Here is a 23,979-nt window from a genome sequence, read left to right on the forward strand (position 1 = left end):
TGAAAGATTTTCCATTTCTGAGACTTTCTTTCAATAATTTGCAGTGCCGAAAATATACACTTAGCGAAGAATGACGGAAAAAAACGCTAAGAAATTCACATTTTACCACATATGTAGAGGAAGATTTCGATTTATCACAAGGCTTTATTGTTTTATCATTACTTATTCGAAATTTTCTTTAAGTTAGATATTTTACTGTATGCAATATTTGAGCATCATTTGCGATTTCTTTTTCTGTGTTGTCAGCTCGGTAAGAATATGTACGAGGAATCGTGGGAGTATGAATTGTGATTCTGGTGCAATTAAGGACAAGATGCGAAAGACGCCGATTATTTCATTACGAAAATCGTGTCTGGAATTATAATGCGATTTTACTTTTTGGAGAGGGGTATATTTGAAATCTATTTTCTAAGAATCGGAGTGAATAATTTTCGTATGCCGAATTCGTAATTTTCAAGACTTTGTGAATGACTGGTGCTATTTTTGACCGAAATTTCATCCTATGAGTTTAAGGAATTCAGAGCCACGAAAAACAAAAAAGCGTCCGGTGATACGATCCACTCTCCTATACATTGAGACCACCCGTCTGAAATAGCATTGTGCGTACAGAATGAACATTCACGCAAGAGACTACGCACAGTGGTTTTGCATTCTTCACTGGGGCTTTGAAGATGTCCAAATATTACTGAAAACCCCGATAATAAACAAGATCAATAGCAAAACAATGACAGCATAGATTATAAATGCATATTGAATAAGCATTATGTGTATTTCACACGTATTGTCGATAGGTTGGGGTGTAGGTTTCAAAATTATTGCACAACTGAGTGCGTCAAAATAACCCCACGCGTTCAAAGCATCTTGGAGCATGTACTGCAAATCGCATTTTTAACGCACGCTTGTTAATTAGTACAGTTGAGTACATGAATGAGTACAGTGGGTGACCAATACATCACCACCCTAATTTTTTCTGTAAATAGAAACTTAAAATATCTCAGAATTTGCCTGAAATTTTACATGTCAAGAAAGTACTCTGTTTACCTTTTTTGCCGCAAATTAGTGCAATTAACCATGTGCGAAATTGTCCCCCAAAAGAAATATAAAAGCAATATAAATAGATAGTCTGGAACCCACTTCAACTTAAACCGCGACCTCTAGAGCATATCACCTTGGGTATGGTAGGTAAGCCACATCTCCCCACCATGCCCCAGATCGACATAGCGCGTATAAATTCGCTGCTTGTGCGCGTATGCATATCCGGTTACATCTATACATTATACATTTACAAAGCACACGTATACATTGTAACATAGATACAAGATATACAGCTACACTATATCACTAATATCATTGTCATAAGTATATAACATCAAAAAAGTTTGTATGAGTCAACATTTGGATGTGGTGTGCATATGATATATGCGGGTGTGTAAATATGTGTCAATTGATGATAACTATGTAAGAAAATTTAAACAATACAAATGAATGCTTGTTTCTATGTAAATAAATAATTGTATAAAAATTTTGAAGGTTATATACGTGTGTGTGTGTGTGTGCATGTGTGTGAAGGTACAAAAATGTGAATCTATATGTGTTCTTGACCAAAAAAAAAAAACAAACACATATATCACACCACGGTCATAATCATTCCATATACTCCTGAATTAATATTTTCACTTGACTTTAACCTTTGACCTTTGACGAAATAGCCCAGAACTTGCCCTGCAAAATCTTTTTCGAATGACAGAATATACACTGAATTTGAAACATACGAGCAAACAAACCAACCGCGGGACAATTGATAAACACAGCTTCATCCACCCATACATAATGATTTACATATATCTGATGTTTGATATACAGATTTGATGATTATAACACAAAACTACATACACAAAATATTACAATCTGAGCAATGTCCCTCCGTTCAACATTCTAATCGAGCTAGGCACAAAGGAGTCCAGGAACCTACTTGTTCTACATCGAAGCGATCTCAGCCTGTTCCCTGACCTCAACACTACATAATTATTCAGAGGATGAAGCCCATTATCCATGATTGATTTTGCCCTTTCAATAATTCTATACTCCTACAAAGATCTTCAAAATATAGTTGTCCCCTAGAATCTTCTCCGCCTGCCCGACTATTTTTTTTTTTTTTTGATCAAAGAGAGATCTGTCTTTCGGCAGGCGGTGAACTGAACCACACAGTCATGTACAAAAATACTCTCTATGACAGCTTTATAGAACAAGTGCATGATGGCGCAATCGACGTGAAAAGTGTTCACTTTGCGAAGAAAATACAATCTCTGCTGACCTTTCCTGTATAACTCCCTACAATTGTCTTCCCATTTCAGATTGTCATTGATTACAGTGCCTAGGTACTTAAGTGTACAATCTTAATGTTCTGCCCGTTCATATTCACTGGGCGACTGCTTGGTTCCATGGATTTGCGATTTCTGAAATCAATAATCATCTGTTTAGTTTTTGATGTGTTCAAATTTGATGTGTTCAAATCTAAACAGTTCATCTCACACCAGTTAATGAACCAGTTCAGGAACTGCGTATATTCACATTCATTTTCCTTAATATGTCCAACGATGACGGTGTCGTCGGCGTATTTCAGAACAAACACGTTTTCTGAAGATGAGCGGCAATCGTTGGTATAGAGCACGAATAGAATGGGAGAGAGCACACAGCCCTGAGGAGAACCTATGTTGGAAACAATGGGCTCACTCTTTGCCACCCGCACTCGCACTCGTTGGATACGACTTTGTAGAAAGTCCATAATCCAGAGAATAATCGATGGTCTAATTCCAGTTCGCTTCAACTTTTCAACGAGTATATGGGGCCGAATGGTGTTGAATGCAGAAGCGAAATCTACAAACACAGTGCGCACGTAGGTTTTCGTCTGGTCGGTGTGCGTGTACAGAAGATGTGTCAGATAGAGGATAGCGTCTTGAACTGATTTGTTCTGCTGGTATGCATACTTGTGAGGATCAGTCAGTTCTCTGATTGGCTGGCGGAGACTCTTCAGGATGATTCGCTCAAAGCACTTCATAACAACAGAAGTTAGAGCCACTGGGAGGTAATCATTGTGTTGGGATGGGCGGGGCGTCTTTGCTGCAGAAATAATGGTAAATGATTTCCAGCAATTAGGGACTACTTTCTCGTCCAGAGACATTTGAAATGCAAGCAAAAAGGTGATGTTAATTCTCTTGCACAATGTCGCAATAGTTTCCCACAGATTTTATCAGGCCCTGTAGCTTTCCGGGGGTTGACTCTCCAGAATTGAAGGTAGACATCTTTCTCGTCCACTGTCACAGATTCATTAAACACACGGTGAAGTTCGTCCTTTTGCGCCTCGATGACGTCGATGAATTCGTTGGTATCGAATCGGCAAAAAAAAAAAAAAAAATGTGTTAAGTTCACCTGCCATCGTTTGGGGGTCGTCAATGTCAGCAAAAGTTTGGTCCCGTCGTGGCTTATAACCCGTCATAGACTGTAGGCACTGCCATGCCTCCCTGGGCTTATTAGCTTGAAAATAACTCTGTAACTTCTCTTTATATTTCTTTTTAGCATTTTCTACCTCCCGCTTCATATCCAAATGAAGGGATCTGAGCAGCTGTTGATCTCCCGCAAACAAAGACATCACGTTTAGCCTTGACTATGTTTCTTAGATGCTTTGTGATCCAGGGTCTGTTATTAGGATATACACTGATAGTTTAACTTTGTACGTGAAGGTTCTGACAGAACACCACGTAGTCGTTTATCGCGTCAGCGATTTCATTGATACGTCATCTGATGCCTCAAAGAAAACGTCCCAGTCAGTAATTTGAAAACACGTTTGAAGTTTGTCGATTGCGTCATCGTTCCACACTTGCATCGCTTTCTTTTCTACTTTGTGGGTTTTGAGTTTTTGACGGCATTTAGGTAGCAAGTGCACTGTACTGTGATCTGACAGGCCAATCCCGGATCCAACAACGGACTTGTAAGTGTTTGGAACTGAAGTGTAACATCTATCCAGAATGTTGTCACCTCGAGTCGGCTTATCAATGACTTGACAATAGTTTGGCATCTCGTCTTCTAAACGGCAGTGATTGAAGTCTCCCTAGACAATTTTTGGTGAATCCGGTGACTGAGCTTCCATCTCTCCAACAAAGTCCTGAATATACCGCGTAGATTGAGTTTCGTGGCATCAGGGGCAATGTAAACCAAGAATATGTGCACTTGGTTAAACTCACGGGGCAGGTGAAATGGACGAAAGGACACACAAAGCATTTCCACGTCTTCATTACAGACAGAATGTCTAACCGTGAAATTGGTACACCATCTTTTATTGACGTAGATACATACTCCACCGCCAAGCTTTTTGTTGGTCTGTTCTTGAAATCTGTCTAATCTGACAATATCAAATCTGTCTATAACAATGCTTTCATAAGTTATGCCTGAATTTAGCCAAGTTTCAGTCGTGCAGATTATACTGGAATTGCGGAAGTCGTTACAGTACCTTGCCAAAGCTCTGATTTCGGCAACTTTGTTATTAAGCGACCGCACATTCCTGAGGGCGATCACTGGTAGTGGGGGTTTGTTTCCTCTTTCTTAAACCCTGTTCCGAACTCCGCCACGTTTCCCCCTCCTAAGTCCAGGCACTCCATCGGTATTGTCCCGCGTGTCGGTATCCATTTGTGTAGACTTGCCGGGACGCCCCTGGATGCAGGTGCGTTGGCGAGACTGTACAGGAATTGGCGGGAGTAATGAATCGTGGGATGCAGTTCAGGTGACGCAGAAACAAGGCTTTTTCCAGGCAACAGTATCGTCAGTAATGTCAGAAAATATATCATCAAACTCAGTATGGTTTCCACATGCATCTTTGCAAGCACAAATACTCCACGAGATCATACAATACGTGAAAAACAAATATCAAATCCGGAGAAGAAATGACATGCAAACTGGTCGCTACAGTGCAGCGCCGTCTAAGTATGCAGTAAGATGGGTGCACACAGAGAACATGCATTGGTTTGATTTGCCGTTGAAAAACATGGTGGAAACAGGCATCAAATTGCTCAAATTTGTGATTTTCTGAAGTTTTCAATTTGGCATTTAGCCAGTTTTCTTAAAGCCTTTCTTCGAGCCCCTCGCCGAGGCTTCTCTTAGAGACCTCACCATAAAAACTGTATTCCTGTTGGCCATCGCCTCAGGGCAGAGGAGATCCACGATCCACACTCTTTCCATTGCGCCCGGTCACATCCACTGGGAACGAAGCGCCGTTCGCCTCATTCCCCGTGCCGATTTTCTTGCCAAAAATCAAACGGCCTCCTCGGGTCCTCTCGAGATCCTCCTTCACCCGCTCGCTGACCTGTCCTCGGTCCCCGAGGACAAAGTGTGGTGTCCGGTTCATGCATTGAAATGGTATATGGTCCGCACGAAACCAAAACGGCAAGGTCAGCAGCTGTTCGTGATTACCAAGGAGCCCTTCACGCCCTCTTCTAGGGATACAATCTCCGCATGGATCGTGGCGGTAATCAAGGCCACAGGCCCAGCGGCCATCATCTCGAATGCGATGCCGTGCGCCCATAATACTTGCGGCATCAGTGCCTCCTGGGCGCTCTTTGACGGCGTCTCCGTGGAGGAGATCCAGACTGCCGCGTACTGGTAATCCTCCAATACCTTCACGTTCTTCTACCTGAAGGACATTCTCGCCTCCGAAGGCTCCTTCCAACGCGGAGCCTTCACAGCCACTCCCAAAACCTTAAACACCATATCTCCGGGCCTCGACAGCCGGCCACCCACATCTGTGCCGGTCTAGCATACTTTTGAGACAGGCGGCCAGTTGTATTGAATGTAGATCAGAAGAATCAGTAGTGATTCTCTTAACTACGAGATACAACTGGCCGCCTGTCTCAGGCGCCTGCCCACCGTCCCCTCGCCTCGCTTCGCACCGGGCTGTCGCTCCTGTCGGAGCACCCTCTTCTGCGCCAATACAGAGGACAGGCGGCCAGTTGTATCTCGTAGGTAAGAGAATCATTACTGATTCTTCTGTTCTATGGCATGGAATACGTCAATGCAATTAGACGACAATATCTCCGTACGTGGAATCCAAAATGAGTGTGCAAGATCGGTATCTGAACCTACATTATTTTGAACATTTGTGAGGCGAAAATCGGGTACATTTGATTGGTTGTTTTTTTTTTTTTTCACATAAAAATCCCGGTAAAAGTTGAGGGGTGGTGATATCTGGTATACCAAAAATGAGCGAGAGAAAAACTGACATCATGCGCGTTTCGTGGTGATATTCTTATATGGCGACCTCAAATTTTAATTTTGAGGACAGCATCGCAATATGGAGAATTTTCTCCACAATATGAGCACATTTCTGGCCGATTTCCAGTCAGTTTTGATATTACAATCACTGATTGAACGTTAGGGTGGTGACATGGTGTATACCCAACCATACCTGCCACCAATGTAGCGGGGTCCATACAATTGGAGGGCATTGTCCCTGGGCAAGCGCGCCGGAACACTTCTGGGTTTTGTTTTTGTGTTGTTGGTAGGGGGGCAAATCTCGACGGGGGGGGGGGGGGGGGGGGGGGGACATTAATGTGACGGTGTGAAATCCTACATTCCTACCGGTACCTTCTATTGACAATACCTGTGAAATACACGTAATGCTTTCCCAATGTGCATTTATAATTTGCACGGTCATTGTTTTGCAGCTATTGATCTTGTTTATTATTGGGTTTTTCAGTAATATTTGGACATCTTCAAAGCGCCAGTGAGGAATTCAAAACCACTGTGTGTAGTCTCTTGCGTGAATGTTCATTCTGTACGCACAATGCTATTTCAGAGGGGTGGTTTCAATGTAGGAGAGTGGATCGTATTACCGGACGCTTTTTTTTTCTTTCTTTTTTCTTTTTTTTTTTTTGGTGACTCTGAATTCAGTACTCATAGAATGATATTTCAGTAAAAAATAGCACCAGTTATTCACAAAGTCCTGAAAATTACGAATTTGGCAAAATTACGAAAATTATTCACTCCGATTTTGGGAAAATAGACTTCAAATATTAAGCTTTTAATGAATACATTTCAGACGAATGGCAAAGTGAAAGTGGCTCTCTCGATCTGGCCGTACATATAGTAAAATGAATATTTTTCATGATTTATGATCTCTTCTATCCCTTCGCAGTTTCAGATATGAAATTGACAACTTTTAGGCAAGAAAATTGCCTCTATTGTTCATTTTGGTCTTTAAATAATTGAATAATTATTTGATACAGGGGGCACTTTGGGGGATCGAGGGGGTAAGACTTGTTTTGCGCCCCCAAAATAAATATTGGGGGCAAGTGCCTCCCACCCCCACCCCACCCCGCTTCCGGCGCCCTTATCCCTGGTGGCACCGATGACCTGTGCCACACGGCTCCCGCCTAGCCTCTGCCACCATTTCTGCAACTCAGCAAAAGCTGATTCAATGGGACGCCAGCTAGGGCCTTCCACTTGTCAGTCCCCACTGGGGAGACTGTTGTATTGTAGCTGAAGTACGCATGGGGAAACACCTTCTTCCATATAGCCACTGCTTCAGTTGCAGCCAGCTGGCAGCAATGGATGTGGACCCGCTGGTGACAGGAGCAATGCTCTCTGAGAGCTGCTCATACCAGCTGACTAGACTTGGTGACTGTAGGATCCACACACCCATTATGAGGATCCTATTTTGGGGTCCTTCTTGGGCTTTGAAGGCTTGGGGCAGACATGACAATCCAGCCCATCTCCAAGATAGCATTGACTCTGGGGTCGCGCATGGGTGCTTGGAGGCGATCCAAAGTCAGTGCTACGACCTGCGGGGCTATTGCTTCACATGTACTCCCACTGTCACCTCCCACCTTGGTCATACACCATCCTTGCTTCATCCGTTTTCTCTGCGCCAGTGGACAACCACTCTCGCAGAGTTGCAAGGCTTGTGCCTCCCTTCTGTCTCCCACAGTAATTGGATGGTATTGGTAGGGTCATCTGGAACCAACGGAGGGAGCGATAGTTCGTAGGAGCTCCGTTTAAATGCAACTAAAGCTCCCTGCCTACATTTCCCACCTGAGCATGTTTACCCTTACAATAACCAGGGTTAGAATTTGTGTAGTAAAAGTTCATGATTATTTGTATAAAAAACCTTGGAGAAGTCCAGGAAGATATTAACAAGATGTGAATGATAACCTATGGTATGCGCGACGTTAGCAATGAACTTCAAAAGAGCTTGAATGATGCTGTGTTTTCGACAAAACCCGAACTGAGAATTTATGAAAACGTTATGAAAATTAATTGTTCTTGAGAATAAAATTGTATTATTTTTTCCTAAATTTTAGACGATGAAAGTAAAGAAGTGGGTTTACAATTACCTATGTCAAGGTCATCTCCTTTTATTTTTAATAAAGGGACAACCTTGGTAATTTTCATATGATCCGGAATAACACCGTATGATATTAGACTAATCAAAAATATGTACAAGTGGATCCGCGATTTGGCATTTGGGAGCATTTGTCGCCGGATCGATTGTCACGACCTACAGAGCTACAGAGCAATTGTTGTTGGAGCAATAATCGCCGGAGCATGGTTCGTATATTCATACCAACTTCTGATCTTCGGGTAATTCACATGTTTATTTTTCGTCGTCCTTTATTAAATATCCTATCAGCTACCAGAGTTAGTCTTATTCAAAACTTGTGTTTCCAATATTTGACGTACATCAAGGTAAATTATTCCTCTTCCTAAAAAGAGTATGATTCAATTTTACTGAAAACTGTTTCAGCTAACTTGATAGTAATTTACTCACCTGTCTACCGTCAAACAACTAGATGTATGTTGTGTACTTTTTGTTATCATTGTAACCCCTATATTTGCACCCAAACTCCGTTTATGAAACGAAAATGTAATCTACAATGGGATCGATATTTGTTTAAGTATTTTCCTTGTGTAAAGTATAAAAGAGGAGTAGGATAAGCGATTCAAATCATCCTATTAACTAAACAGTGGCATTACCTTGCACCAAATCTCTCCATTGAACGCAAAACACTTATTAGCAGTCGGTACGAAGAAACAATGACTTGATGGCAAAGTATCATTGCATGACACCTTCAACAATGCATATATAGTTTGAGAGTTTGGCTCCTTATATATACGTTCCATGCTTTGTAAATCACACGCGTGGCCGTGCGCTAAAAAAAAAAAATTGAAATGCAGCATTATGCGTAGACATTAAAGTCTTGCGTGTCTATTTATGACAACTTTATAGATTGACAGAAGCAATATACAGTCTAGCTCGACTGCAATCCTTGAATACTGTCCAATTGAAAGCAAATACTGATAACGCTTTTTAATCCGATCGAAATGCACAGGTTACGGAACGAGCTTGTTTAGGATAGAAACAGGCCAAGAGTTCGTAAGAAACACGCACATACCGCGCGAAAGGTGTTTTCTAAAAGCAGTGTAAGAATAGACATTTTATCAAGTGAAGAGATAGCATATGCTCAAAATAGAGTTCAAAGTAAATATTGTAGAACAGTCACGCCTTTAATAGAAACAGCTCCAAGAAGCCTTTATCAAAAAGAAAACAGGAAGAGAGCTGAAAATAGTATAAATCTTCGAGGTTTTTATCAAGCTAGAGACAAAAATAGACATGCAGATAGCATTTGCTTTATGCTTACTCTGTAAATAGGATTTGATCCTTCGGGTAAGTCTTTCACTCCGAAAATTATGGCTTGTATACGCCCATTACAGGTTATTTCTGTTTGGTATAATCATGAGTACCGTTGTCTTTGGAATGCAAGGACTTAATAGATACTGAAGAATGACTACACTTCATCTTCTCTTATATAAACGCAGAGCTCACCAACAGAGAACCTCAGAGCTCAGAATATTGACGATTTGTTTACAGAAGGGCCCGTCGTCTTGTTAGCCCCCTTTGATTCAGAATCAGGATCAAACCTCCCACTTGATTATCAAGGGATTTACTGAGTCGTATGAACACCCGAGCATACAGGTCTACCTTTGAATAAAGCCAGTCTTGGAAAGACACCCAAAAATGACGACTCTTCTCGCTACGGAAGTCTCGTACAGTTCCCCTGGTAACTATACTGACAACTGCCTTGACAGTCCCTATTATATGCCCTTTACCGCCTGAAACAAACCGGTTCTAAGGCGAAGCCAATTCGCCCGCCTGGTCCGAAAGGTCTACCACTGTTTTGGAAACCTCTTTACGGTCGCACTCTCTAAAATTGCCCCAGCATATGTTGGTGGACAAATGGAGCAAGCAGTACGGGCCTGTTTTTTGGTTTAAGATTTTCAACCACCGGTGTCGCTCATTATCAACGATATAGACGTTGTGCACGAGACTTTCCAGAGCCCAGACGTCAGTGACAGGATGCCGTTTGCCACATGTGACAGGGTTCTTGGAAGACAGCAGAATGGTGAGTCTCAGCTTTCAGGTTCTCAGAACCGGGTAAAAATCAATTCTGTCTCAAAATGCCTAATGCAAAACTTGAATTCACGCGATTACTTCAAACTCTCTGCCATATAAGGCTAAGTTGTATCTTGCCGTTTTATATATCAGGAATATAATTCAAATATTGTAAGTTTTGCGTTTATGAATAATATGATATACCTGAACAGAATGTTCTGATAATGTGGCATGTATCACTGCCGGTTGCCAAACCTTAGCATCCCACGTCGCTGTCTAATAGACTGTAAATTTGCTCTCCTAGGTCTGTATCGTATATTATTTCATGCGTAGTGTTTCACCGAAAACAGTGACTACGTGTATTATGAAAATGTCATCAAATGTCTTTTTCTAAAGAAAAAACTATATGAATAACAAAAATTGCCCTCCTCCGAGTTAAAAATTTGACAGATATCAAGAAAATGCCATTTAGGCAAACAATTCTCTTTGCTTATCGTGTTTCTTAACAGGCATTGCCTTCTCTAATGGCACCCGATGGAAGGAGCAGCGCAAATTCTTTGTGTCCGTTTTTTCGAAAGGTCGACATTGGCGTCACGAAGCTGGAGGAAATTGTTGGTTCGCAAGTGGAGATCATGGTGTCCAAGATCAGAGGGTTTAAAGGTGGTAGGTTTGACCCGTCCATTCTGATCAACATCTCTATCGCTAACATTATTACTCGAATTATCACAGGCGTCACCTACGACCACAATAATAAAGACTTCCAGCAAATCGGTGGCTTGTTCCGGGAAGCTCTTTGATATCAGCGGACCGGCAGGACTCTTTGCTCTAAACCCAGTCTTCTCTCAGCTGCCCCTACCCGTCAATTACGAAATACAGAGATTGGTCGAAGAGATCCTTGACTTCATCCACAAGTCCATTGACGAGCACAAGAGAAATTTCGATCCAAGCAAACCAGCCAAGGATTTCATTGGGTCGTACCTTCACGAGATCTCCAATTCAAATGTAAGTTCCTTCACGATATGCATGAGATATGTATCCATTTTTGTGTTGTATTGACAACATCGGTTGTCAAAAACCCATTTATAATTTTATTTTTATTTCAGAATTTTATTGATCAGAACAAAACATTGTCCTTTTTCGTAAATCATATGACATATTCATTTTTGACATCACAAAATAAACCTTTGATAGCATTGAATGATAGTAAAATGACCAGGCGTCTGATCCTTTTTTTGGACTATACTCTCTAACACACGTTAACACCAATAGCTCTAGAATCGTATACACAGAAAACGAGGGGGGGGGGGGGGAGAAAAAAAAATGCCTTTCATGGAAACATTAAACGTTACCAAAGACAAGACAAAACAAACCAAAGGCGCAAAAACACACACTACAATCTTTCAAAAAAACAACAACAACAAAACAAAGGTACTACACTTGTATTCACCTAGCTCTTTTATGCACTCTCCGTAACTTCCTCTCTACAATAACATATACACCCAGCCCTGGGCTGAAGATGGCAAGTCTCCTGTCCCGGCCCTCTCCCGGCCTGGGGGAAGGGGGGTATTCGACGCTACAGTCTTTTGGATGATAATGCAGAACAGAACGATTGTTTCATAAACATAAACTGCAGTAAACGCCATGACAAGAGAGAGAGAGAGAGAGAGAGAGGGAGGGAATTAGAAAAAGGAGTATAAACCGCGGTGAGAAAGAAGGAACATCTGAGCAAGAAAAAGGAAAGAGAGAGGAGGAAGGGCAGTTGACTTTCTATAAAGATATAATTTGTTCTATTTTCCTCCATTTTGCCTCATGCAAATCAAATCTATTTTTGCTTTTAGCTATCTCTTCTTCAATCAAACTATTTTTTTTACATACTGCACAAAATTTTGCCTTTGAGGACATGAGCTTTGATACTTACAGCTTAAAATGAATTTTTTACCTAATGATATGAATAATTATATGTATAACACATATAACACCTTTTGACATGAAAGCAATTGCATGGAATCAATTTCCTTTTTTCCTCTTTAAACAATGATTCCCAGAATACTGACACCTTCCGGCAATCAAAAAAAAATTCTATTGTTTACGGTTCACTTTTACAAAAAGAACATCTTGAGTCATATCATCTTTTCTCCCTATTCGAACAAGCCACGAATTAACGGGGATCAAATTATTCAATATCTTATATTGCGTTATTCTTAATTTTGTATCAATTGTCAAACTGGCAGGTAATTTGGAAAAAGATTGAACATCTTCAAATCCAATGCCATACATATCATCAAAACGATCGAAAACACTAGATTTTCCAGGGCCATTCAAATGCACATATAACTGCTTTGTTGTTACGTTATGTAATTCCAACCATCTACCCTTAATCCAAATGAAAGGAAAAATACGAAGGGGTTTCACAAAGGGGTGATAATCTTTACGAAGAAAAAAGAGATTCCATTCACTTGGCATCTTCTTGAAGCAATCTAGAAGATTGAAATACTGAGTAAACTGCAAACCTTTACCCTTACAATCCTTCCAACGCAGAGGTCGGCCGTATTCATCTAACATATCGGTCTTCAAAAAACCTTTTTCTGCTATATGTGTATTAAACATAGACTTCCCATGAAACAAAATGTATTTATTATTCCAGATTATTTGATAGAGTATGCTTAATTCTCTGTTCTGAAGGAGGGGCCACGTTTCTAATACCTCTAAAAACCATAGTGAAACATTAATCTTTAACTTCCACCCTTCCACCCTTTTGAACATGACCCAAATAACCTCTGCACCCATTTTATTTTTTGAGCTTGCATCATTGACTTCAAACAGCACATTTTCAAACCTCCCTCCTCATAATCTTTTACTAAAACATCATTCACGTCGTGTACAAAAGAATCTGGCACTGAAATTATACTTTATATATAACAACTGAGATCAAGCATAAGTCTGAACAATCTGAATTTTCCCGTAAAGGGATAAATCTCTAAATCTCCACCTATGCAGTTGTGATTCAATATTCATCAAAATTCTTTGTAATTGTGCCTTCTGTTCGTGAAAAGAGCACGAAATATCTATTCCTAAAACAGTGAGAGCAGATACAAATTCTACGTTCTTAAATTGTTGCACGTCCGTGTAGGGTGCAGTAGTAAACACAGATGGACCGATTCGCATCACTTTTGTCTTATCATAATTAATCGATAAAGACGAACAGATGGCGAAATCATCTAAAATCTTTGCAATATTAGGAAAACATTGATCATCTGTTAAAAAAAACTGCGATATCATCAGCATACATAGAACGTTTTATTTCCTCCCGTACGCCTAACTTTATTCCCATAATTTCTGGGCTAGATCTAATATAGAGTGCAAGTGTCTCTATGGCTAAAATGAACATATAAGGTGACAAAGGATCGCCTTGGCGGACGCCCCTCCCAATCCTAAAATACCCAATTGACCTATTATTATTCAAAACACAACTTTCTGTATCGTTATAAAACACACGCCGAAATCTACAAAATTTTCTTCAAATTTAAAGAATTTCAACACTTCAAATACATTGTAGATATTGATGATTGAGAGAATCAAAAGCTTTTTTTAAAATCAAGGCTTACGATAAAACCACAAATATTTTTCAATCTAGAATGAAAAAGTGTCTCTGAAACGGTGCGAACCGCTTAACCTATATACCTATCTTTGATGAAGGCTACCTGGTCCGAATGAATGATATTGGGTAAAACCTTCTTTAATCTCATCGCTAACACCTTCGAACATATCTTGAAATCAACGCTTAATACAGTAATCGGACGGTTATTCTCAATAAATAATTTATCTTTCCCTTTCTTAGCTATCAACGTGATCATTCCTTGTTGCGACGAACATAATTTACCAGACATAAAACTGTAATTCATAATCCCTTAGAAAAAAAGCACCAAGTTTATCCCAAAATTTGATATAAAATTCTATCGTCATACCATAATTTCCAGGAGATTTATTTTTAGCCATCATTTTCCCAGCCGCCGTGAATTCTCTCAAAGTCAAATCTGCATCACATATATCGCGTTTTGTTGATGACAGTGATGGACTATCATCTGACTTTACAAAAGAACAGTCTGTAAAAATGTTCTTTTCGGGCTCCTTATACAATATAATAATATCTAATGCATTTACTAATAGAACCACTATCATCCAAAAAAAAAGATCTTCTCCTTTCTTCAACACATTAATACATGTTTAAGTCTTATTCACTTTATTACACACTGACAGGTTACTTCCATCCCTATCCATATATCTATTCAAAAGAGTATTAAAATCTCCCCCCCCCCCATTATAACAGCCAAAGAACTAATAATCATCAAATGACGTCAAACGTTCATGTAGTTGCTCAAATAAAGTCTCTGATCTGTGTGTTTGTCGCCTGTTGGCGCATAAATATTACAAAGTAAATATTCATTGCTTTCTATCTTCACTCGTAATAGTATCCATCTTCCATTTTCCGAAACATACTTATCAATAATATCAACTTCTTCTAACCTATCTTTAAACAAAATCATCACCCCGCAGCTATGTGAAGATCCGTCTGAAAAATTTTGCCTTTCCTCCCCATTGTTTTGTCCGTTCAGTAACGTTGTCTTAAAGACTATACGTCTCCTGCAAAAATGTAACATCTGCCTGTTTATCTTTACACCATGAAAACACTTTAATTCTTTTTAAATAAGACCGTATACCTTTAACATTCAAAGATATAAAATTCAGCTTCGTGTCCTGAAAAAAAAAACTTCCATAATGACATATAATCACTTTTGAATACAACCTTATTATCACACCAATGTAATCAAGAATTAGCGGGAGAGAATGTGAACACCGTTATTGCACAAGCATTGACATGTATACGAATACATCCACAAAAAAGTACATCATCTTTGAGAGATGCACTTTTTTCATCAAAATTCAAGCTTATGTATACTAAAAACCGCAGGATAAAAGTAACACAATATCTCAATCCAAGGGATGATATCAGACCAACCAGTTTTCCGTAACACCATACCCCAAAGCGCTTTGACACTGATGCGCCAACGACGTCCAAAAGGAAAGCAACGCACAATTCGTACCAACTGAACAGAAATGGATTTACGCCCGGAACGCGCACAATAAACTTCTCAACTTGGAGGGGTCTGTTTAACTTCCCACCCCCAGGCGCCGAGGAGAGAGCACAGGAGAGCGTAACAAAAGAGGTTCTATAAGCATTGACATGTATACGAATACATCCACAAAAAAGTACATCATCTTTGAGAGATGCAGTGGACCCTTGGGGGAAAAGGTTACCTTTGATACCGTGTAAACAGAAATCCTATCTGAATAAAAAGAAGTCCTGAAGCTAGAAGACAAACATTTACAAATTCCGAAGAAGAAACTCTGAACAAAACAAATAAAAATTAACACACATACATTCATCACGTACTCTAAGGCCATATTGCGGCTACTGAACCGGATTCTCTTAGGTTTCCCGGAACAAAATCCCCCACGTAAATAAAAAAAAGACCGTCAAACTCACTTGATTTTTTTTTCTTTTCACCATTCACAATACTACCCTTTAAAAAAATGGCGTCGCCATGTGGTGTTAAAACACTCGGAAAAAGAAACCTCTCCTTCCCAATCTGAAGAAGGAAAGTACATGTACACTTGTACAAAATTATTTTTGGATACACAGAAATCTTTAAAACCGAACTCAAATGCTTTGCGTGTATCAAAAGCATTGAAAATCATAATGAACAAAAAAAACCCGGCTTGCAATTGTTTTCCGATGCCGATACATTGCATATATGACAAAGAGGGAAAAATGCTTACCAAGCGTACAAACCAATTGGAGCATAATGCTCTACACTTATAAATGAAAGGCGTTTGTATCACTTTCTGTGTACGCCATAACATAGAAGCACGCATACCAGGTGTGCTTGCACATGAAAAATATTTCAGGCCATGCCACCTTCCTATACAAACATGCCATGTGTATGTATGAGTGGGCGAAGTTGTACCTATCAGCTTTTGAGTGCACATGCTCAAGGTCAAAGGTCAAAAGGTCAAGGTCAAATGCTCAAAATCTCACTATTTCCCCCATATCTATGCAATGCCTAAAGGTATTTTCTTGAAACTTAGTGAATACATGAACTACCAAATGAACATTCAGCAGAGAGAGTTTTAGGTCATGAGGTCAAATTTCAAGTGAAAATTTTAAAATTTTACTTTTTTCTCCACATCTCAAATATTTCAAGGTATCTTCATGGGACTTAGTGCATATGCATGTACTAACTGGCAGTGATCATCTAGGGAATCTAAGAGTCATTGGTCAAAGGTCAAGGTCAACTCAACGAAATGTCACTATTTCCCTCTTATCTGTGCAATGCCTGCGGGATTTTTCTTGAAACTTAATGTATGCATGTATTACCAATAGAGATTCTCGTGGAAGTTTCTTGCCAAAAGGACAAAGATCAAATGAAAATGCTAAATTTCACTTCTTCCTTAAACTTATAAAAGGTTCAAAAGTCGGGTACAAATCCTCAAATCCCCAAATACCTGCACTCTTAGGCAGTATAGCCATTCATCCAACAAGGAAAGTGAACATTCAACACATTTGTGACAAACCTGTCATTTTAATATTTTGCCATTTATGTGAAACTGTCATCACACATTGTCAAGACATTGTACTATAAACCTGCTAGGAGACCCATGCATTATGGCGGAGGCATACCAGTCGCATAGTGACATTTCTAGTTTTTGTTTTGTTTTTACACTTACTGAGCAGGGGGTAAGAGCGACCCCGTTATAGAGACCCCAGGTCATCTAACGCCGCAAACACAAACAGCGCAGGTCACCGGAAGTGTGTGCTTTTTGCTGTGACCGATTAGAGTCATCATTGTCTTGGGTGAACTCGGCACAACCTCCAAGAAGTTAGATTGAGGAGGTGCATGGACGTGCATGAGGACGTGCATGAGGAGGTTGTGCCGTTACTTCGGGGGACTCTAAACGGGGTAGGCTCCTTTAAGAGAAAGGAAATACGGTAGTTGTGCATCACTGAAACTACTAGTACATTTGTTGGTCCCGTGACCATGTGCTCCTACTTATCCAAAAAAGGGAGAATCGACAAAAGAAAAATGGAAATTCAAAAGGGGAACCATTGACCTCGACACCCCTGTCCAGCAGCCCCCACCCCCACCGACACTGAAAAACGTACCGTGGCTTCTGCTCGCGGAAGTTATCGGGAAACAAACTACCCAAAGTTTAGTGTGACTGCGGCTGTTTCATCAATTCATCCGTTATCCGTATAAAGGCATATGCCAAGTATGATTTTAATGCTTTTAGTTTGAAGTTATTTACTGTTACTTGAATTTATTTATGCAAGGCCAATGATTTTTATTCCTTCTCAGGGTAACCTCAAGTCCTTTGATGACGACAATCTTGTAGTTAGTTGCTTTGACGCACTCCTTGCTGGCTGGGAGACAGTTGCCTCCACACTGCGTTGGACTTTCTTCATTCTCACGACTCACCCCGAAGCAATGGATCGCGTTCGAGAGGAGATTTATGATGTCGTTGGATCCGACCGTCTACCTGCCATCTCCGATCGTCCCCACTTGCCATTGACCGAAGCAACTATTGCCGAATGCATGCGATTCGTCCCCGCCGTCCCGATCCATTTACCTCACGTTGTCGCACGAGACTGTAAAATCGGAGGATACGACGTGCCTAAGGGTAGCGCCGTTGCAGCAAATCTCCTTCACTTCGCAAAGAGTCCGTCACTGTGGGAGGACCCTGAGGAATTCCGACCAGAGCGATTCCTCGACGAGTCTGGTAATTTCATGAGAGGACTTGAACCAATACCATTCGGTTATGGTAAGTGTCAGTTGGCAACCCAACAAAGTGCATGAACCTTTCAGTCAGAGTAGCTTTAATTGGGTCACTTAGCAGATGGTATGTAATCGGAACTTCTTTCCAAGACTGATGTTATAATTATAAAACCAATGATTTTCCTGTTATCCCAAGATTACAGACAAAAAAAGATAAGTAAATTACGTTTGAATCACTGAATTTTTGCATGCAACAAATCAGATTATCTACCCTAACTTCCGTTGAGAGAACGTGTGTTTGGATTCATTTTAAACGATATTCTTAAAACGATTACATTCCTACAAATACCACTTGTGACGCTTAGATTAAAGTGAAAACATAGTTCTTGTAGGGTTTCAGAACCCATCTTGCACCATTTCATATTTGCTTGCAATATATCGAAAGGGTCTACCGAGAAACTTACCTGGCTGACGCTATTTGCCGGGATGAATTGTTTTGGAGTATTTTGAGATCAAAAATAAAAGTTGATATATTTTTACCGACTTTTATTCTAGAAGGATCCAGGCTAACTCAGTCTTAGGGACAACTCGGCCCTATTTCAGACAATTTACACGCAGTTCGTGATCGCCATATTTTATACGAAGGCGCACGTTCATTTTTGTATGCGCGCCAAAGAGTTCTTTGATGTGGGCGTTGTATCAACTCGGCCCATACCTGCGACCAGCCAGAACGCGAAGCACTTCTGTAGTACAACACCGTACATTCCAGAGGGACAGTTCATTACTATGTAGTTTCTTTAACCTGATTTGCTTTTATTTAATTTTATGATAAAATTGTTAAATCTAAAAGAAATCATTCCATCGTGTTTTTTTTTTCTAATGAATCTGACTAAGGCATTTGATACAAGAGATAGATCATGATATCTTATAGGACAAAAACTGGAAAATGCAGGACCTGAGCCTGACCAGGCTGTATAGTGGTCAAAGGTCAAGGTCAATTATCATGAAGTTGTATCCATTTATGCGATAACTCAAGACTGGATGAAGCAAATTTCACCAAACTAGGTCCAAGGATGACATATGATGGGACAATTAATCTAGTAGGTTTTTTTTTTAAAGGTGAAATCGGCCAGAGGTCAAAGGTGAAAAGGTCAAGGTCAAATGCTCAAAATTTCACTGTTCCCCCCATATCTATTCCTGAAGGTATTCTCGTGAAACTTAGTGTATACATGTACTACCAAATAGAGATTGTCCAAAGAGAGTTTCTGGTCATGAGGTCAAAGGTCAAAAGGTTAAATGTCTGGTGAAAATGTTACAATTTCACTTTTTTCTCCATATCTCGCAAATGGTTCACGGTATCTTCATGGAACTTGGTACATATGCATGAACTGACTGGCAGGAATTATCTAAGGAATTTTGGGGTCAGGGGTCAAAGATAAGGTTCAAAGGTCAGAGTCAACTCATAAAAATGAACTGTTTCCAACATATTTATGCATTGCTTACAGGATTTCTCTTGAAATTTGATATTGACATGTATTACCTAATGGGGATTCTCTAAGAAATTTTCCTTCCAAAAGGCCAAAGGTCAAAAGGTCAACGCTCAAGCGAAAGTGCTATATTTCACTTTTTCCTTCCATATCTTGAAAGTGACTCAAGGTATCATGAAACAAAACTTAGCACATATTTGCATGTTCTACCTGGTAGTGATTCTCTTTGGAATTTTAGGGTCATGGGGTCAAAGGTCAAAGGCCAGGCTAAATGCAATTTTTTTTTATTTAATACCGAAATTACACTTTTTCTTCATACCTCAAAAATTACTCAATGCATAAACTTCAAAAAGGTTCAAAAGTCAAGCAAAAATCCTCAAATCCCCAAATACATGTACCTACACTCTTAGACAATATAGCAAACCTCGTTCAAGGAAAGTGAACATTCAACACGTTTGTGACAAACCTGTCATATCAATATTTTGCCAGTTATGTGAAACTGTCATCACACATTGTCAAGACATTGTACTATAGACCTATTAGGAGAACAATGCATTATGGCGGAGGCATACCAGTCGCCATAGCGACATTTCTAGTTCATTCATATTACATAATGTAACTTTACTTTACCTATCGTGTAATTCTTCACTTAAAATGCAAATTACTGCGGGTTTTTTTTTTTGTATGTGTGTGTGTACAATGACACACAGCTCGGAACTACGAAATGTCATTTCTATTCTTTCTCTTCTCTCAACTTTAACCTGATCAGGTGTTACCTATGTTTTCTCATAAATCGGTCTTGTTACATTCCTTTTTTATTGTCTTCCACAGCTCAATGTTATTGAAAGTACCCGAGCTTCAAACTTAATACTTATTTTGTGTTTGGGATGTGTGTTGGGGTGATACTATATCGCCCAGAGAACGTCATCCCAGATGACCAAACTGCTCATCGATGACGGTCTCCTTCACCTACTAGGTGTTACAGAAAACATTTTCCACTTTTGATCCTTCATAGCGCAAAAATGATACATCAGATAGCAATGTCACTTACATGAGTAATAGCTGAATAGTGTACAATTTAGTTGGAGGTAATTTGAATATAAAACATGAATTAGTTTCATTAAATCCATGATTGATTTTAAAATTAAGTTTCAGATTTTGGTCGAATTTGAATCCTCTGTACAAAATTGAACTTTACACAGAAACCAATGATGTGTAAGTGAGTGTGTGCTTACAATGACCCTGAACAATCGACGTGAATACCACGAATACAAGTGTACCACCTTTCCAGAGCTCTACTGACTTTGCTTCAGGTGTCTTGCTCCAAGGCACATGGATGCTTTATTATCAACTCATGATGGATTGGACGCTTGCTAGTCTGAATTCATGGTAAAAGATAAAATGCATGCACATGAAAAAAGAAAGCACATTTTTTCATGTGCTTTCTACATTTCAGGATGAAAATAGACTAGGTGTGACAGTAAACTTTCTCATGAATATGTAATGCATTCAAACCGTGACCATTGCTCAGAACCATTGTCTAGATGTATAAACAACACACTCCCATACACGTAAATTGACCCCTGTGCAAAGTTAAAGTTTTGTACAGCTGGTTAAAACTAGAGCAAAATTTGAACCCTAACTTAAAAATAATGTTTGAATTTAATGAAACTGATTTATTCTTTTTTTAAATCACGTCCAACAAAATTGTACACTATTCAGCTTTTGGTCATATCAATGACATTGTTATCTGATCAAAAAGATCAAAAGGATCAAAATATCAAAAGTGGTGAATGTTTTTATAACACTTAGTATACCCTTATTTATATCTATTTCTTTTGAGTACTCTTTAAGTGCTCTCTCTCTCTCTCTCTCTCTATATATATATATATATATATATATATGTATATATATATATATATATATATATATATATATGTATATATATATATATATATATATATATATATGTACACACTTGGTGATTCTATCCTTCTATGAAGAGTGCTCGATATCCTCAAAGGAAGAGCTTTAGACAGAAGTATTGAAACAAGTTCACTCAGTTGACAGCAGGTTCATCCGTATTTTATTGCTACTCGGAGTTTCATACCACGTCCATGAGGGGCAATCATCAGGCAATGATGATTGCCCCTCATGGAGGTGGTATGAAACTCCGAGTAGCAATAAAATACGGATGAACTTGTTCCAATACTACTGTCTATATATATATCTATGTATTTTGAGGAAATTCTTGATTTGCCACGATGATTTAATTTAAACCAATGAAGAAATCAGACTGACAGAAACGGAATTACACTAAAAACATACTTCATACCTAACACTTATCTTTATATTCATCTGAAAACATCCTATTGATGTAGCTGAATTTTTATCATTAAAGCGAAATAATTCGATCTCCAAATTATCTATAGATTTGCAACAAAATGGAAAGGTCAATTTCAGTAAGTACACATGAGGTGTATATCAAGAGAAAGAATTTATATTTTGCGAGGATGGCAGAAAGTATATATAGCGGTGGAGATGTGTGATCTACTGAAAAGCAGAATTTTGCAAGGCGTTCGTCACTCGATAAAAAACAAGTAAATAACATATTCATCTCCGATTTGGGCTGCAATTAATTTGCTGTATATCAATATATTAATGTATGCTAATCTGCCATTTCGTTTCTATCCAGGCAAGAGGCAATGTCCAGGTGAACAACTAGCCCGGATGGAGATGTTTCTTTTCGTGACGTATCTCGTGCAGAACTTTCATCTGAAACTCCCATCAGAGGCAACCGGTAAACTTGATGGCGTTCTTGGCTTGACCTGGCGACCCAACGTGTACGAACTGCAGGCCTCCGACGTAAGCTTATATAAGGCTTAGAACGCGTTTAAGGGAAACTGACGTGGTAATTAGTTGATGCGTGGTGATAAACGCTCAATTTTCCTGTTTGCATTGAGGTATGGGACACGCGAAAAACACAGAAATTCTGTAGTCCGTTTACTTTATTGTGTTGATGTTCACGGCAGCCGTGCAGTGCAGTGTATACGGCGGAAGTGATTGCATCCATGATTGCTATACATGAAAGGAAAACATTGCACGGTGGTGTTCCTTAATATCGTGATCTCGATGAATTGAGTGGCAGCTTGGACATCTAAATTCTCATGTGTTCATGGTTGTACGTCAATCAAGTATTTCGTGTTCCAGCTAAAGTTGTGCACAAAAATCAAGTACTGCGGAGCTGAATATTTTTCAGTGTAATAATCTGACTCGCTGGCTTTATACTTACATGGACTTTACCGTTATGGACTGTTAGTTTTATGTTGATATTGTACCGACAGCGGTTTAACCCTATAAAGCCCAAGGGGGGGCACATTGTGCCTCCCCTACCAGATTTTCATTTGCCACTCCTTCGCCCTTTATCCGATTTCAACCAAATTTGGTGACTTTTCCTAAAATCTTATTGCGAACATTTTGATATATAATTTAGCTATATTTGATGTTGCTGGTTGCCATGGTAACCATAAACTGACAACCATGTCAGTCAGATTTTGCATCTTTTTTCTGTTCCCATTTTATTTAACAGCATTACAGTGGATGAAATGGGTGTTTCTTGGCTGAAATTTGTTTAAGGAGCAAAATTTGAAGTAATTATGGTCCTGGAAAGTTTTTCTTATTATTTCCTTTGTTTTTATGAGACAAAGGAATAAAACAATAGATATAATAGAGATAATTGAAAAAAAAATGATATTTTCTAAAGATTGCCCTTCTATTTTGTGTTATTTTGATTCCCTCACCCAAGTTATGCCTCTAATATCATTAGTTTATCATATTATCAATCTGCAATCTTGAAATTCCACTATTATGCAAATATGAAGTGTCAAAACTATACATGTACCCATCCGAAACATTTCATCTCAGGTCTCATAATGTATTATTATGCTGACATGAATAGCGCCCCCATGTGGTGACCTTGAGAAATTTCAACCATAACAAATAATAAGATTCCACTTGCTTATCATTTGTGACAAATATGAATATGATTGGTCTATAATAAGACATATATAATGAGGATAAAGAAATTATACAGAAAAATCATGTTTTTGGCATATTTCCTATGTATTTCTTTATATTTTGGAAAATAGCGCCCTCCATGGGTGACCTTGAGAAAATTCAAATGTACGGTCATGTAGAGTATGAGTTACTCTACCCATGTGCC

At 39.3% G+C, this 23,979-nt stretch overlaps 1 pseudogene; it reads left to right on the forward strand.

Annotated features, from left to right (window-relative positions):
• Nucleotides 1–2,597: 2,597 nt before the first annotated feature.
• Nucleotides 2,598–22,721, forward strand: LOC139741818 (cytochrome P450 2A6-like; annotated as a pseudogene).
• The last annotated feature ends 1,258 nt before the right edge of the window (nt 22,722–23,979 follow it).

Source organism: Diadema antillarum, unplaced genomic scaffold (genome assembly GCF_040938485.1).
Source record: "Diadema antillarum isolate AM-2024a unplaced genomic scaffold, OU_Dant_1.0 seq00000955_RagTag, whole genome shotgun sequence".
Lineage (NCBI taxonomy): Eukaryota > Metazoa > Echinodermata > Echinoidea > Diadematoida > Diadematidae > Diadema > Diadema antillarum.